The 17,908-nt window shown below is 39.3% G+C and overlaps 2 long non-coding RNA genes across 6 annotated transcripts in view; one reads left to right on the top strand and one right to left on the bottom strand.

Annotated features, from left to right (window-relative positions):
• Window positions 1–5,419: 5,419 nt before the first annotated feature.
• Window positions 5,420–7,561, top strand: LOC309714924. The gene is made up of 3 exons (XR_014279097.1): window positions 5,420–5,969; window positions 7,017–7,127; window positions 7,356–7,561. It is a non-coding gene; the product is annotated as an uncharacterized lncRNA (long non-coding RNA).
• An 878-nt stretch (window positions 7,562–8,439) lies between these two features.
• LOC309714923 overlaps window positions 8,440–17,908 on the bottom strand; it is a 170,569-nt gene continuing 161,100 nt past the window's right edge. The window contains exons 1-4 of one of the 5 annotated variants that reach the window (XR_014279092.1): window positions 10,149–10,355; window positions 9,064–9,158; window positions 8,890–8,955; window positions 8,440–8,727 (exon numbers count right to left, since the gene is read on the bottom strand). This is a non-coding gene — a long non-coding RNA (uncharacterized lncRNA). The other 4 variants (XR_014279093.1, XR_014279095.1, XR_014279094.1 and 1 more) reach the window with 4 other exon arrangements.

The raw sequence follows: 17,908 nt of genomic DNA on the forward strand, positions 1-17,908 counted from the left end.
GGTCATCATTTGTAGTGTCTTCAAATATGGTAGCTCGGTTGTCTCACAATTTTTACGGCCTTTGTAATTACAAAATGGTTTTAACCTCTCCAGTGGAACTGCCTTCACTTACAGTCTTCTAATAATAAAATAAAGTCCCGTAATAACCCCCATAACAATGAACTTATCTGAAAAGTGTTTCACATTTATGTTGGCCCTAATTGCACAGAGTTATGGTCTATTAGATGGGGTCCAGAATAGCAGCGCTTGGTATTTTTGTGAAGTGCCAAGATGAGATGGGAAGTGTGGGAAAGAACACTTTTCTTGGTGTTTTTTATTTCATGAGGTTTTCTGTGACTTTGGGCCAGACACCATCTACCCCTGCCCTTTTACTTTGTTTATTCATTCCTATGATTTAAATAATGGAACTCCCATGTTTTGCCTTTTAGCAGTGCTCTTGTTCTTCATAGCTGCAGAAGAAGAGTGCCTGGATTACCAGCCGCTGTCACAAAGGACTTTATGGACTGTTATTATTTTTCTTTTCTTTCTTTCTATCTTTTAAAAAAAAACAAAAAAACAATGTACCTCACAAGATAGGGCTTCAAGATTTCTCGGGGAGACACCTTACTGAGTTATGTTTTGAGCACTTTGATGTGGTGTGTCGTGTAAGGTGTCAGTTAAAAATAAGACTTCCAAATCTTAAAAAAAAAGAAGAAAAAAAAGAAATATATTTCCTGACTTCAGGTGCAAAGGGACAATCTGCAGGCACTCATTCTTAAAGCAGCAGTCGGATGAGCTATACTCCCAAATGACCATTAATGTAGAACAAGAAATATCTTCTAAGTTATGTGCTCTTATTTTTAGTGAACACAGGCCTGATTAGCATACTCTCCCACTGCATGAGTCCCTTTGGTGGTGTTTCGATGATTTGCAGGCTGATACTTTTTCATAGATTCATTGTGGTTTTTCCACTGATTCAATAAAACGAGAGTCCAGTCGCTTCTCCAGACTCTTCAGTCTCACCGTTCTCCAACTCTCGCTCGCTCTTTCTCCGTCCTTCAGACCGCTCAGCTACGGCTCTGCTGCGGTAATTAACAGCAGTGTTACATCTGGGGAGATACTGCGAGCTATGTCAGAAAATTAGGCTGTGGAATAATGAGGGTTGAGGGACATGTACTGCTGGTCTGTAGCGGTGCATTAAAAATCAAAGGACTTTCACAGCTAATTGGAGAGGGGTTAAACTGCTTGGCTGCCTCACCTCTGTCCCGAGTTCTCCACCCAAACCCGCCCCTAGGAGATGAATGCCTCCCTTTTTACTTTAATTTTGTGTTTCATTTCCATACCAAAGTGTGTGTAATTTTTTCTTCTTTACAGGAGGAATCTTCAGAGTTGGGACACTGGTGAGGTAAGTTTGGTTATACTGTATGCAGCTTCAATTTAAACTACAAACAAAGACTTTTTGTCATGACTTTGCTTTCTGTCTAGAGTCTGGATAGGCCACCCTGCTAGTTTGACAGCTGAATGTCCTCACCGTCGTACACAAGCTACACAAAGCATAAATCAATGCAAAGTTTTCTCATTTGAGCCGAATTAGCACAGCACGAAGAGGAGACACCCCTTCTCCTGCCTCTCCCTGGTTACAATCATGGCATTAGCAACATGACACTGTATAATGAGCACAGCCACGGTCCACTGCTCAGAGGACTACCACATATACACACCCTTCTCGCTGCGTCTGAGCTTGTGTGGCACAGCTGCTTGGTGCCGCTGCAGCTGTACAGGGGCTAATTACAAGTCGGCAGTTGTATTTATGTGTATATTTAAGGAAAAGTCAAACCACATTGTGTTCTTTGCTTTTGAAATGTACAAGATCAACAGTGCATTGATCTAGCAAGCCGGTGTTTGTTTTTCACACGTATTGCATCCAGAAAATAGCATTCATGACAAATTATCTTAATGAACAAGTCATATATTTTAATTATAGCGATGCTTTTAGTTACGCTAATGTGAACAGTTTATAATAAACTAATATTAAAGGAGACTGGTAACACAGGATCATTGGCCAGAGTAATAGCCCACTAATAAAGCATAATGACGTCGTAGGAATATGATAATTGCACACTAACAAGTCATAAATAGAATGTTAGCTGTTTTACTGCAACAATGCTGTTTTCCCCGTTGCAATCTAGAATAACAGAAAACTAGCTTATGGTAAATGGCCTGTATTTATATAGCGCTTTACTAGTCCCTAAGGACCCCAAAGCGCTTTACATATCCAGTCATCCACCCATTCACACACACATTCACACACTGGTGATGGCAAGCTACATTGTAGCCACAGCCACCCTGGGGCGCACTGACAGAGGCGAGGCTGCCGGACACTGGCGCCACCGGGCCCTCTGACCACCACCAGTAGGCAACGGGTGAAGTGTCTTGCCCAAGGACACAACAACCAAGACTGTCCAAGCCGGGGCTCGAACCGGCAACCTTCCGATTACAAGGCGAACTCCCAACTCTTGAGCCACGATCGCCCCGTTATTTGTATTATTAGCCATATGCCATGAATAACAACATATGTGAAGTTGACACAACACATAAAAATGATACTTTTGTAACTTTGCACTTAATTTCTGTGTAAAATTAATTAGTTGAGAAATGTGTTGCATGAGCAGGATATAATTACAGTGACATCTGCAGACATGGGAAAATCAAAGTACACTCTTTGTCAAGTCTAAGGTTTTTACATATTAGGACATACTAAAAAAATATCTGCTTCTTGTATTTAAATATAACAATACATGAGATACTACACTAACAGCTTTAGCGGCAATAATTGTAAGTAATGGTTTATGAATGACTTTATCAGTTTCTCACATTGTTGTCAAGGAATTTTGGTCAATTCTTTGCAGCTGCTTCAGTTCATTGAGGTTTGTGGGGATTTGTTCATTCACAGCTCTTCTAAGGTCCCAGCACAGCATTTCACTTAGGTAACACCTTCATTCTTTTCTTTTTCAGATATTTTGTTAAGGATTTGCTGCTTTGTTTGAGATCATTAAGTTGCAAGACTCATTTTGGACCAAGATTTAGCTGTCTGACAGACAGCCTCGCATTTAAATCAAGTATACTTTGGTATAGAGAGGAGTTCATGGTGGAGTGCAAGGTGCCAAGGTCCTGTGGCTGCAACCCAAGCCCAAATCATAGACCTTGTTCTTGGGTTTTTTGCAGTTTCTTTGAACATTGCATGGTCTGACTGTGGGTGACTTTGCAAGTTAATAGTCACTCCTGAACAATTTCTACTTATGAATAATCTTTCTCACTTTAGACTGATTATCTCACTGTAGACTCAGATTGATAGGTAGCAACAACTGCTTCTCTAAGACCACTGCTGGTGTATTTCCTCCTTGGCATTGTGTTAATGCACATCTGAACGTTCCAGACCAGCAAACTGCCAAAGTGCCTGCTTTTATAGAGGTGCTCAAACTTGCTGATGTTCAATTAATCAAATGCATTTAATTATAAGCACCTGGCTGCCATACTTACTCTTTTAATTCCTATGGAAGCAGTAAGGGTACACTTAGTTTTTCACACACTGCTTCTGCACTCTGTCTTCTTCTTTATTAAGTTAACAATGACACAGTGTTGTAGTCAACTTGAGGTTTTATTTACCTATTTTTAAGACCTGCTAATGACCAGATCAGTTTTGTTAGGTCCTGATATATAAAAGCTTCTACTAGACAGAGGGTGTACTTGGTGTTTTTTTTTTAATCATGATTGAGGTACCAAACTAAAAATTGAATCCAATTAAATGAACATAGTAAAAATACATATAATGAATATAATTAAAACGTTGTTATTCCTATCTTGGAGAATCTTAGCAGTCAGTGACCCATTTACTGACTGCTAAGATTTAAGGGTTCTTTTTAATATTTTACAAAAGTCCAGTGAAAGTTCAAAGACACTAGCTGAACTGTTCAGAAGCAAAAATGTGAATCTTAGTTTGCCAAAATAAAACCACTTTTATGTGACAAGTCTATCCGTTTATGTATTGCAAAGGCAGACCTAAGGCAACATTCCCTTGCATTGAATACTGAATCTTGCAATCAAAACTCTACATGTCTGACTTTTTCCCTAATAAGGTGTTGTGCTTTTTCCCTGCTCCTGCTACTATTGTTAGGCATTTTTTAATTATTATTTGTGTGGGCAAGAGCTTCTGCTGTCACTGTCAGTCATTAACAGCAGCCACAATAGGTTCTGACAGATGAAAGAGGCAAATTAATTCAAGACTGATATTAGAATTTGAAGTGCTACCATCTTGGCATGAGCAGACTGCGTTCTTCAAATCTGCTTATTTCACTGGAAATGTGGCCAGTCCTGGAAGATGAACAAATTAACACAATACTTGTTTTTTCAATCATCCTACTGCACATAAATAGCAACAGCATGTTTATCAAAGCTTTGAAAAATAAAATGTGTGATGTAAAAATTGCTAATTTTTTTTTTGAGATTTCATGCTTTCTGGCACTAAATGATTTCTTCTGGTGTTTTTAAGGATATAGTTTGACACTGATTTTACATATTTGAATGAATAAACATCCTGGCGCACGGTTCGTTTTGTTTTGCTGCTTTACTTCAAAAGTACTTTTAGAGAAAAGTTGGTATAATTTTGTTTTTGCAAGAATGAGGAAGCAAGCTAAAATATGCTTTTAATGTACTAATTCATCAAGTCACTTTACTCAAAATGTCATGAGACTCCATTAAAACTCGCTATCTCCATTTAGACTTCATCCTTCAATCTCTCTATTCTGCTTCCTGATTATGTTCCCAGTCCAGGTAGTGCAATTGATACGGGACGGGGGCCATAGCTTTGTTCAGGCCCCCGAAGGGAGGCTGGAGCAGACTCAAGCTGCCTTTCCCTTGTCACAAGTTTCCATGTTGCAGTTGATGAGGCAGGCAGTGAAGTCAGTCAAGCTTTCCCGTTTTTTATATGGCACAGGAACAGTATATATACTGACACTGTTTCACATGAACTGGAAAAAATGAGGTTTAACATGGATATTGTCTATTTTGATATTCATATGTGTGGTGTCATATATGGTGTTACACCAAATCAGTGATTTCAATGTGGTGTAAATATTTTGCTTATTCCTAAGAAATAAATAAAAAAGTTTGATTAATAAAAAAGGAAAGAAAAAAAAATCAAAACAGGGCTATAGAGGTTTAAACCGGTGAAAATTAGCTTATTGGATGGAATAAAATTTCGACTATGGGCTGTCTTTCATTCTTGTGTAATAAAGAGGCCATGTGCTTTAAATTTGACCACTTTGGCAACAAAGCTTTTTGGAACTTTATTTAAACTGGCCTTGGAGTATTGATGCTTTTCCTTTGTGTCATACCATCACAATAAGCGTCTAGATTTTTAGAAATTCAGGGTGAAGCAGCTGCATATGGAAGAAATATAGTATCATCAGAATTCAAGTATTTTTAGACATTGAATTTATGACACTGAATTTTTATCCTCCAAATTTCCCTGCAAAAATATTCACCTGCAAAAATTCACCTGCAAAAAATTCACCTGCCAAAAATTCACCTGCAAAAAATTCACCTGCAAAAAATTCACCTGCAAAAATTCAACTGCAAAAGTGATGAACTTTAATGACCCAAGCCAGAGCAATCAGCACCAGATCGAGTCGAGTGGCTCTCGGCCAATTAAATTACGCTGTTTGATCACATGACACCGTTAGCCAGCAGTTTGTCTCCTAAAAGAGAGCTGTTTAGAGGTGAGTGATTAAGTTTTTCTCCTAAATAGAGATCATTACAGAACGCCTAGTCCTACTTAAAATCCCATTTATTTTTATTTTATCATCTACTCGAACTAAGGAAAACGTTTGACTAACTCAAAGACAATTTCCACGCCTCCCCTGCCTGACTGCAGAGGCAGTTTTGAATTTAGGAGCAGCAAGATGGAAGCGGCAAACCCTGGCGATTCTCCGGTAAGTATATTGTTTTTTATCTTCAAGTTTGTCTTTTGAAACCTTAATTTTATTTAAATCCGTTGCTCACGTATAAAGTACACAGACGGGGTCTTTGCTCAACTCGTCGGAGGCGTGTCTCACTAAGCGCTACATGCTAGCATCCTGCTAACCGAGCTACCCTTTACATGCTGTGCTTTAGAAAATAGGATACTCGTTAAAAAATACTCCGCAGATATTGATAGATAGACGAACACTGCAAATATAATGTTGTAAACGAAAACGGCCTTTGGTGAAGTGGTAAAATACACCATGAATAAAGCCATAGAGTGAATGGCTGCCATGGTTGCAGAACAGCCTGATTTAATGACAAGAATGGGGAAGAGTGAGGCGAAGTGAACCAAAGCCACAAAACACGGTCAGACAAGGCGGCAAAAGGGCAGTGATCTGTCCGTCAGTATGAAGTTGGTGTGTGCTTTGGTGAACAAAAACTCCAGACCGGTAGCAGGAAGATGGGAGACTCGTGTTTCACTGGAATAGTGGTGAATTAAAACATCCTTTGTTGGGGACATTTAGGTGTAAATGCATCCATACAGGCAAGACAGAGGCAGACCAGACAGTGAAGAAAACAAGGCAAACATTAGAAATATTAAAACGGAAATATAGGATTAATATAACATACAATTGGGGAAAATGTAAGGAACACAATGTAAATGATATTGTAAAGTCATTAAAACAGCATACTCTGATTAAAAGAAACAGATAATTGGGTAGGATGATGATGATGATGATGATGATGATAATAATAATAATAATAATAATAAAAAAAATGTACAAGATGGGTATGTATACTTGTAGCCAGAACTTAACAACTATAAAGTTGTAGCATGTCAGTACCTTACCCCATCCATTATAACTGGATATTCCCTCTGCTTCTTCTGCTTCTCGTATACACCCTCAGGGTTTGTGATCAGCCAGCGGCTGATATGATCATTAATCCTGTAAAATAATATTCTTTTGGTTTATGAATCTGTTTGCATGGATTTCTTAATCTGTTTCCACTATTAGCAGAAGTTGTGGTGTGCTGCTCTCCAAGACTACAAGCTGCGTTAAAGTTGGAAGTAACTGGCCGATGTTCCACTGTTGAAGATAGCTGTGCCCATTTGTTGCACATTGTGGGTATGGAGAAGTTGAGGCCCTTGCAGGCTACCCACAATTTCCCCAAACTGAGCGATTATACATCTTCCTTCCATATTTGTATCTTGTGTCACTAAAAATAATTTTATTTAATTTTATACATTGATTAATGACCTGCAGAATCTCCTTATCATATTAAGTGATTCATAATTGTCACTTTATGCTTTCTCCATCTTGAAAGTGATGACATCCTTGCATTACATCCTTTAGGTTCATTTTCTGCAGGCAGGTTTCTGACAGAGAACAGGCAGATTTACACTATAACATGCAGCGTTCTATAGATGGACACATAAAGAAATGAAAAATTACATGTATGTGCTAACTTTCTAAACACTGTTACATTAATGATTAAGTAGATAAAACATTTATGTCAGCCTTGGCTCATAGTTCATTTAAAGACAAGAACTTTGTGTGTGTTTCAGGTCCTGCACTCTCAAAGACTGAATGAACCAGCATTGCAGCCACGGGTCACTGTGAGCATCACAGGGAAGGTTGAAGCCGCCCACTGCAGCTGTAAGGCCGGAGTCACGGAGACCTGCACCCACGTCACTGCTCTTCTGTTTAATGTAGGGGGGCGATCGTGGCTCAAGAGTTAGGAGTTCGCCTTGTAATTGGAAGGTTGCCGGTTCGAGCCCCGGCTTAGACAGTCTCGGTCGTTGTGTCCTTGGGCAAGACACTTCACCTGTTGCCTACTGGTGGTGGTCAGAGGGCCCGGTGGCGCCAGTGTCCGGCAGCCTCGCCTCTGTCAGTGCGCCCCAGGGTGGCTGTGGTTACAATGTAGCTTGCCATCACCAGTGTGCGAATGTGTGTGTGAATGGGTGGGTGACTGGATATGTAAAGCGCTTTGGGGTCCTTAGGGACTAGTAAAGCGCTATATAAATACAGGCCATTTACCATTTAGAAGCAACAGTGATCTGTGGCACAAGGACTGTTACAGATGAACCTGCATACTGGGTTTTGCTGGGTAATATGACCAAGATACAGCCAGAGGTTGGCCATAAGATAGACTTCTCCTCTTCAGCTGCCCAAAAAAAGGCTCTTGATCAGAACAAACAGACCATCTGTAGTGACAGGTAAAAGGAGCCGTCCTCAAAAAAGAAAAATCCCACCTGCTACTGTGGAGGAGTTGTCACTGCTATAATGCCATCATGTTTTATCTAGGGGTCTAGATTTATGCCTATAGTGCACTGCCGTGTAAATAATTTGCATTTACTGAATGAGTATCACTGTTCAAAAATTGAATAAAGAAACAAACTAATTTTTGCCTTTTTTTTAATTAAAACCACTTTATAGAACATCACATCAGTTACAATGTAGAATCCATGTCACTGGAGAATTTTGATTCAATAAACAGTAAAAAGGTGAGCTGTGAAGACCAAGGACAAGTGCAGCTCACAGGTTTTCTATCCAAGGAATCCCAGAAGATTGCATGGTGTCATTGCCCAGCAGTTGTTCGCAGGACATATGGACTCAACCTCAACAATCCCTCACACTGAGCAGCATGAAGTGACAGTGCAGAGGAAAAACTCCCCTTTAACAAGAAGAAACCTCCAGCAGAACCTGGTTCAGTACCAGCAGCCATCTGGGTTTGGAGGAGAGAGAGAGACACAGAACTACCAAAAGTATTTTTTTTTTTTTTTATGTGATTGACTGTTGTTGTAATTCAACCCCTGAGTGTAGAGCAGGTAAGATATAAAGTTGCATCCTAAATTCATGCAGAGTGTTTAGTTTATGACTTTTTCACCTGGTCATTTCTTGATGAACAGATGGTCTTTTAGGGTTGACCAAGCTGGTACCTTGACTCTGTTCTCTGCAAGATGTTGCAAAAAACAAAATCATATGGAGACAATATTGGACACAAAATATATAACAATTTAGTTAAATGTAGCATTAACTCATAGGTCTTGCTAAAGTAAACCTTGTATTCTGATTCATCACAGCAGCAGTTCAGTTGGATGATGTCAGTAACTGCAGCAAGTGTCTTGCTGACTGAATAATTACATCTTGCATAATCTGAAACAAACACATAAAGACAGAAACAATTTATAAATTAACGTTTGATAAAATCTAAGAATTAATCATTTATTAGATACCAATATGGATATGTCTACCATAAAACTTGTGTGGAGCGAAGTTACATTCAATCAAGATGGTCTGGCATGCTACAACTTTGTAGTTAAGTTCTGGCTACAAGTATACATACCCATCTTGTACATGTTCTTTAACATTATTATCATCATCATCATCATCCTACCCAATTATCTGTTTCTTTTAATCAGAGTATGCTGTTTTAATGACTTTACAATATCATTTACATTGTGTTCCTTACATTTTCCCCAATTGTATGTTATATTAATCCTATATTTCCGTTTTAATATTTCTAATGTTTGCCTTGTTTTCTTCACTGTCTGGTCTGCCTCTGTCTTGCCTGTATGGATGCATTTACACCTAAATGTCCCCAACAAAGGATGTTTTAATTCACCACTATTCCAGTGAAACACGAGTCTCCCATCTTCCTGCTACCGGTCTGGAGTTTTTGTTCACCAAAGCACACACCAACTTCATACTGACGGACAGATCACTGCCCTTTTGCCGCCTTGTCTGACCGTGTTTTGTGGCTTTGGTTCACTTCGCCTCACTCTTCCCCATTCTTGTCATTAAATCAGGCTGTTCTGCAACCATGGCAGCCATTCACTCTATGGCTTTATTCATGGTGTATTTTACCACTTCACCAAAGGCCGTTTTCGTTTACAACATTATATTTGCAGTGTTCGTCTATCTATCAATATCTGCGGAGTATTTTTTAACGAGTATCCTATTTTCTAAAGCACAGCATGTAAAGGGTAGCTCGGTTAGCAGGATGCTAGCATGTAGCGCTTAGTGAGACACGCCTCCGACGAGTTGAGCAAAGACCCCGTCTGTGTACTTTATACGTGAGCAACGGATTTAAATAAAATTAAGGTTTCAAAAGACAAACTTGAAGATAAAAAACAATATACTTACCGGAGAATCGCCAGGGTTTGCCGCTTCCATCTTGCTGCTCCTAAATTCAAAACTGCCTCTGCAGTCAGGCAGGGGAGGCGTGGAAATTGTCTTTGAGTTAGTCAAACGTTTTCCTTAGTTCGAGTAGATGATAAAATAAAAATAAATGGGATTTTAAGTAGGACTAGGCGTTCTGTAATGATCTCTATTTAGGAGAAAAACTTAATCACTCACCTCTAAACAGCTCTCTTTTAGGAGACAAACTGCTGGCTAACGGTGTCATGTGATCAAACAGCGTAATTTAATTGGCCGAGAGCCACTCGACTCGATCTGGTGCTGATTGCTCTGGCTTGGGTCATTAAAGTTCATCACTTTTGCAGTTGAATTTTTGCAGGTGAATTTTTGCAGGTGAATTTTTTGCAGGTGAATTTTTTTCAGGTGAATTTTTTGCAGGTGAATTTTTGCAGGTGAATATTTTTGCAGGGACATTTGGAGGATAAAAATTCAGTGTCATAAATTCAATGTCTAAAAATACTTGAATTCTGATGATACTATATTTCTTCCATAGCTGCACAATACAATGTTTCTCTACTAACAATAGATCATTGAACTGTTCGTCTTGCCGCATCTTTCAGAATTTTATTTTGAGGCTCCAATTTTATTGACTGGTTTTATCCTTCATCCTTGTAAAACAGTTGGAAGCATTGCTGTTAGCTGCTTATAACCATGAAGCAGGAAGCTAAGAGGTGAATGTAGAACTTTTAACAACTAAAATCCCCAAGAAAAAACAAAATTTACCAAACATCCATCTATCCATTTTCTTATCCAATTTCAGGACGCAGGCAGGTGGGCTGGATCCTATCACAGTTGCCATAGGGTGAACTTTGGGATACAACTAGGACATGCTGCCACTCTGTCACAGACAGACTGAAAACCATGCACATTAACAAGTGCTTACATCCACACCTAAGGCTAATTTAGAATCATCAATTAACCTAACAAGTATGTCTGTAGACTTTTGGAAACAGGAGTAGAGAGTGTTTGGCATCATTGCCTCACAGCAAGTACTCCGGCTTCTTCCCATAATCCAAAAACAGGCATATTAGATCAATTGGTGATTTTTAATTTCTTGTGAATGTGAGCATGAATGGTTGTCTATTAGCCCTGCATGGGGACCTGTCTACTCTCCCCCTGTGACATCACTTAAAGAGATATATTTATGTTAGGTTAAAATACAGAGACCATTCTTATCTATTTCTGAAAGTTACTATAAGCATTTAATTAGTCTCTACTTGTTAAGTGATGATATATCAGCCCTAGTGTGTCTGCTCTGTTGGTTGAGGCTATTGTTTTGTTGTAACCCTTTGTGTCTTGTTTGATTTAAACAAAACCCCTTGAAAAATAATCAGTGGTTATTCTTAGCATCTCCAGCTTTTAATAGCATTAGTTATGTGCAGCTCATTTTAAAGCTTAGTTTTAAAAACACTCCAAACAAGGCAGCAACATATTAATGACTAATCTCATGCTGTGGATGGGCTCATCCCAGATGTTCTCTTAAGTCTGGCACATTGTTGGTGTCATATTTCTGTCATATGATTATGTTTGTCTCCATCGGCGTAATTTTGTGCTAAACATTGGGAGGGTCAAGATCTCTGTCTAGGCTAATATGCAGCGACCCATGGGGTAAGACATCATTATATGTCAACTAATCCAACTTCACTAACCATCCAAATGTTGCTGCTATTTAGATTTTCATCTTTGCTGGCATTCAGAGTTACAGCAGAAGCTGTGTTTCAGTTTTTAGAAATCTTGTACCATCTAGATGGAAGCTAACCTTGCTAACTTCCTGCTAACTTTTAACTGCTAAACCCTGTAAGTTCTCTTTTTCAAAGATGCCTGGAGATTACAGTTGTTTCAAGACAAGCTGCTATATCCACAGCTGCTATATCCTCTGCAAAATGCATCGTGTAGATGAGATAGTGAAATCATACAGAAGAATTGGTTTTAGTTACAAGGAAATTATTTTTCTTTTAGGACATTTAGCACACAGTGTGGTGATAACTTTAAGGACGTTAAAAAGATGCCTCTCATCAGAAGGAGAAAACACAGTTTGGAAGAGTTGGCTGGATTTGTACAAAGTTAAATGGCTGGCTGTGGACATATGCAAGGATACCAGTGATTACACTCTCTTGCAATAAAGAGGATGTATGTTCTATCACAAGACACGATGAGACAGCTGATCAATTTCTTTCACTAACTCATCTACACAAGACTCTCAAAATTTTGACTTCAATCTCAAAATGGACACAATTTTTTTTCCTAATGCGGCCCTAATACTCCGTAGGACACAGATTCCTTGGAGGCAAAAGAATCTGGACTATTTTAAATTTTCATTGTTGCTTCACTGTTTGTTTGATTTTGGTAATTGAACCAGCATTTGTACCCAAAAAAGGCTTAACAGATGGCTCAGTCACAAGGTCATATCCACCAAGTAGCATGTCACTTGCCAGCTGACATTTTTATTTTGATAAAATAAATAAATTGCTTTATTATAAAAACATAAAGTTTTATGGATCAAAGGCTGGAATTTATTGACCTTTCACCTTTCCTACTAATCTAAGCAAAGCTTTTCCTGACAATTCTTCTATACAAATGCAAATACTACTACATATACTGACAAAACTTCAAATAGCATGTGTATGTATACAAAGACAAAATATCACTGAGACTATTACAAGCTGCTTTGGAGCATAGAATCACAGCATGCGTAATTTAGTGTATGGTGGGCATTAGATTGCTCTTTTCATAAATCTATTTAAACAGAGTAAGGAATGAAAAATATAAAAGCAGGGCAGTGTCTGCAGTAGCTCAAATCTGCATTCTGTCTCAATAATGAAATTTGAAAGAAAGCCCTTGAGAGATTAGGGATTCCCCTTTGCCAGCAGATGTTTGCAAAATGAAAGAGTTTCAAAGAGAAGAGACCGGGGGGAGGGGTGGAGAGGCAGGGCAAGGAAACAGCCAAAGTGTAATCTTGAGATGGGGGTAAAATGTTCGGGTTCTTTCAGCATATTTGCGCAATGAGGCTAAGAGGACAATGGATGAGGCTGATTTCTACATTGTAAATGTATTAGAGTGCAATCCCACAGCAGAGGAGTGCTGCATCAGGATCAAGACTTAAACAATGTTGCCTTTCCTTTATCTCTCCGCCACACTCTCCGACAGACCTGCTGGAATTGACTCGCAGTGTGTTTTTCCCAAAAGCCTGAATCCCAAACAGCTCCCTCTTGTTCGAGTGCGACTTCATTATTGCTCGAAATATGCTCAGAATCAAGTATACATTGCTCTTATATTCTCTGGCTTGTGTGACATTTGCATCATAATTCAGTTTACATAGTGCTGTGGTAGTTTTTATATCTCTTTCTGTGGCAATAAAATCCTTGTAAAGTTAACTTTATGATAACCCTGAGTACAAACTCTGACCTTCAGCTATGAAAAACCATCAAACTGCACAGAAACCTGAGAAAGAAATTGCTTCAAGATGGGAGATGCAATCTTCCATCGCCACTCTGTACAAATTCAACTAAAAGAACACTTGTTAAAGACCTCCACTTTATTGGGCCGGAGCTGTCACATCTGATAAAGCTCACTGTAACCGAGTGGGCGACCTGGGGACAGCAGGGAGATTGGGAGATTGGTTGGTATCAAGATCGTGTGACACTGAAATACGCCTTTCACTCTATTTTCACCAGATGATCATTTGGGAGATTGGTTGGTATCAAGATCGTGTGACACTGAAAATACGCCTTTCACTCTATTTTCACCAGATGATCATTTCAAGCAGCTGAAATACAAAAAAATAAAATAAAATCACAGCCTCAGAGGCAGCTGACCCCCAACTTAAACAATGTTATAGCTGCGAAAAATCCTCTCTGGATTACAGACTTCATTCCAACCTCCTCATGACATTTGTTGGAACACCTTGGGATTTGATGATGACCATGAAACCACAACGAACAGGAGAAGATTTCCAGTGTGGAATCACGAATGAACACATTAGTGTGTGTGCTGACAGATGAGTCTTAATTGTTACCTCTGGCAAATGGGACTTCACACAAGAGAACAAAAGCTCCCTTCCCAGCGCCCTGTTTGATGCAATGTGACGATGACCTTGCTGCAATGCATCTTCCGCAAGATCCTTAAGACTTTATCTTGACAGACTCCCAAAGACTGTCTCTCAGGTGTCGCGCTGATAGACCAATTCATTTAACTCTGTCACGATCTGAGGCTTTAGAGGGTGCTGCTTGATGAATCCCTATTGTTCTTCTCCTTGTCTGGCTGTTTGCACTCCTTGAGGCGAGCTACATTACTGTTTCAATAGCCTTTAGACTATTACCGCATGAAAAATTGGGCTCTTTTCAATAAGCATTGTCCTGTCTGTCCTGTATGTGATTCCATGGTACCAACAAAAATATTCACTGCAGGATAAATGGGACTGGGATTGCTTAACATATTCACAGTTAAGTACAGTAACTTCAGTGCCCACGTTCACGTCACCAAGTCGCACTGCCTTAAGTCAGTTTTTATGATTAAATTGTATTAAAATGCAGTGTTCATAATTTTTAAAGAATATTTGTTTATGCAAGCATTCCTGTTAAATTAGAGAAACAATACTACTCCCATGTCTGCTAAATATAATCAGGAGGGAGGAGTGGCGATGCCACGAGCATTCTGCAACTGTCTCAGCTGACGTGTGATGAAAAACCTTTACTTATGAACAAATGAATTGGTTTGAATTCGGACCTGCGTTGATTCTTTGTGACACAGATTCAACAAGGTGCTGGAAACATTCCTCAGACATTTTGGTCCATATTGGGATGATCGCGTCACATAGATTTGCCAGCTGCACATCCTCGATGAGAATCGTTCCACCGCATCCCAGAGGTGCAGGTTGAGATGACGTGAGCTCTGTGACATGGTGCATTATCTATGCCTTCAAGTTATTTACACCAAGTTCTGACCCTACTATCAGAATGTTGCAGCAGAAATCAAGACTCATCAGATCAGACAACATTGTTTTATTTTATTGTGAGCACATGCTAATTATAGCCTCAGTTTCATATTCTGACAGGAGTGACACCTAAGTGTTCTGCTGCTGTAGCTCCCGAGATTCAATTTGTTGTGCGTTCAGAGATGCTCTTCTGCTTACCTCGATTATAAAAAGTGGTTAGTTGAGTTAGTTTCCTGCCTCTCAGCTCAAAGCAGTTTTGCCATTCCTCGCTGACCTTTGACATCAAGAAGGCATTTGCACACAGAGAACTGATGCTCACATTCTCTGTACACGTTCTCTGAGCGTTCACACTGGAGCGCGTTTGCTGTCGCATTTTATTTGTAGTGTGAACGAGCAGACAAAAAAATCGGATTTGATCAAAAAATCGGAATTGAGCATTAAGACCTGCAGTGTGAACGTAGCCTTAGATAGGGGAAGAGGAGAGTTTCAGCTAGAGTTCCTCAAAACTGTATTCTTACATGTACACATTTTGTCCTTGTAGGTTCTTTGCTAATAGCCACAGATAAATTGCCTGCTGATTTTTGTTCAGAAATGTAAGAGAATCACCCTGGTGATCACTGTAATGATGGTGAGAACACGTTCTCTTATCTTTTATGCTTCTAATACACTTTTCTGTTTTGAATGCAAAAAGTTTACTACCAGTGTTTAGGCCTTGGAGTTGTTTAAAGGCACCTTGCAAGAATCTGAAGGGAGTAATGAGAGTAACAAATGATGTAACACATTACTTTGGTTGCTGAGTAGTGAAGTAATGTAATGCCAGCGATTAATACTGGCTGACTGTGCCGGTCTTTGCTAATGTCAAGCGTTTCTTTAAAGACTTAATCGATCTTTTGACTTGCTTTAATCTTCATAACCTTACTATTGCAAATCTGCACTGTGGGGATATGTAGGGAATACAGGGAATTGACAGAGAGGAACAATTAAGCAGAAATCCTGCATCTGAAAGATGAATTCTGTGGGAGAAGACATTAACCGATAAGAATGATTTATTATCCATATATAAAGGTCAAACACAAATACAAGTTTACATATTTGAATTCTGCCTGAAAAGCAATTTTGCATCCGGTTTTATGTTAGGTTCTTGCTGCTTTTCCTTTTCATAGTTCTTTGCAGAACTATGATGAGGGGACAGTTTTTCAGCTTTACATTTCTTTTTTCATTAAAGACGTGTCCTACAATCACCGTCCTTGAATGCAGCTGCATCGTGAGTTCAGTAAAGGTTTACTTTTTACTTTTAGCTAATTTCTGCTCACACGGAGACAGCATGATTGGCATCCTTGTAGTCATAACTTAATATTTATAAATGGGTCTTCAAGGAAGGTTTTCTTTAAAGTTTATTTTGAATGTGAATGGATACATATCACTAACTATATTACAAAAGTAAGCTTATTATGGCATTGATCCATATAAAAGGAGACCATAGGAAATAAATGAGTGAAGACTGATATGTCCAGCATTCCCTGGTTTATCTACTGCCTCTCTGCTGTGCCTGCATCTATTTTGATTTTTTGTCTTAATCTGCAACTTGTTTTTATTTAAAAAAACAAGACAGATCATTTTAATTTGAAAACACAGAAGGGATGTGATAACACAAAGCTAACTTTCCTCATTTTATCGCCACCCTTGCTTTTAATACATCAACAAACTACCACAACTGGTTGCCTCTGACTGTGCAAACTCATCTCTGAGCAGCTGGTTTACCTCATTGCCAGGCAGGGAGTGTGTGAGGGCTACAAGTACTCTTGCCTGGTTCAGCAGTGGGCATGCGGGTGTTAGATGAGCCATTGATCCTTCCCAGCATGCTCTTCCACTAGGCGATCCCTCCTCTTTGCACCACCCCTCACCCACGCCATTGACTTTCTGCCATGACGTTCCGCTGCCACGCCAGGACCTGACATTTAATGATCCTGTGATGGAGTAACGTCACATTTATCATCTGCCATCACATGTGACTGGGAGGAATCTGAGGGGAGAGCATAGGGCAAAGCAAAAAAAAACAAACAATATAAGCCAGGGAGAGGAGCTGCACTGTGACTGACAGCACGAGTACATTAGGATAAAGTCTCTGAAATGACTGTGCAGAAGTGTCCTCTGTACCCAGAATGTACAATCAGGGACTGCACTCTGAGCAGAAAATTTCAGCAGATGTTGCTTTTACTCCACTGTTAACCTTTTTGAATCTCTTTTTAAAATCTTTCTATTGATACAGCCTCAACTGAACAATCACCAAGCATCTCATAAGAAGCCTTGAGCCGTCGTCTAGTAACAATGACAGGCAGGTAAGATTTAATGCCATAAAATGTTTCACATTTGAATTGTGGTGTAATTAAGCTTTTGCAAAACTCCTGACTTCATGACATAAGTAAGCTTATGGTACACTGATTTTTTGAGTTATTTATAATACTGTGATCTCACTGTGTTTTGTCAATCATTTCCTGGGGAAGATGCTTAGTTTTTGCCTTAATGCAGTTTCAGCCTTAGTCTAAAATAAAGCTTCTCTTCACTGCGCAAACAGTACTGTGCAGAAGTCTTGAGCCAGAACTCATTTCTTTATATTTAAGTTCCAAGGAGCTACATTTTATTGTAATTTTTGAAAGTGGCCTTGAGCTATAGTTCTTAAGGCTTTCTGAATGACTCATTTTAGCTGAGTCCTTGTACCTGACCATTTGGTTTTGTTAAACCACTTGACACTGACCTATGAATCATTTAAAGA

The sequence above is a fragment of the Aulonocara stuartgranti genome, assembly GCF_965226115.1.
Source record: "Aulonocara stuartgranti genome assembly, chromosome: 9".
NCBI lineage: Eukaryota > Metazoa > Chordata > Actinopteri > Cichliformes > Cichlidae > Aulonocara > Aulonocara stuartgranti.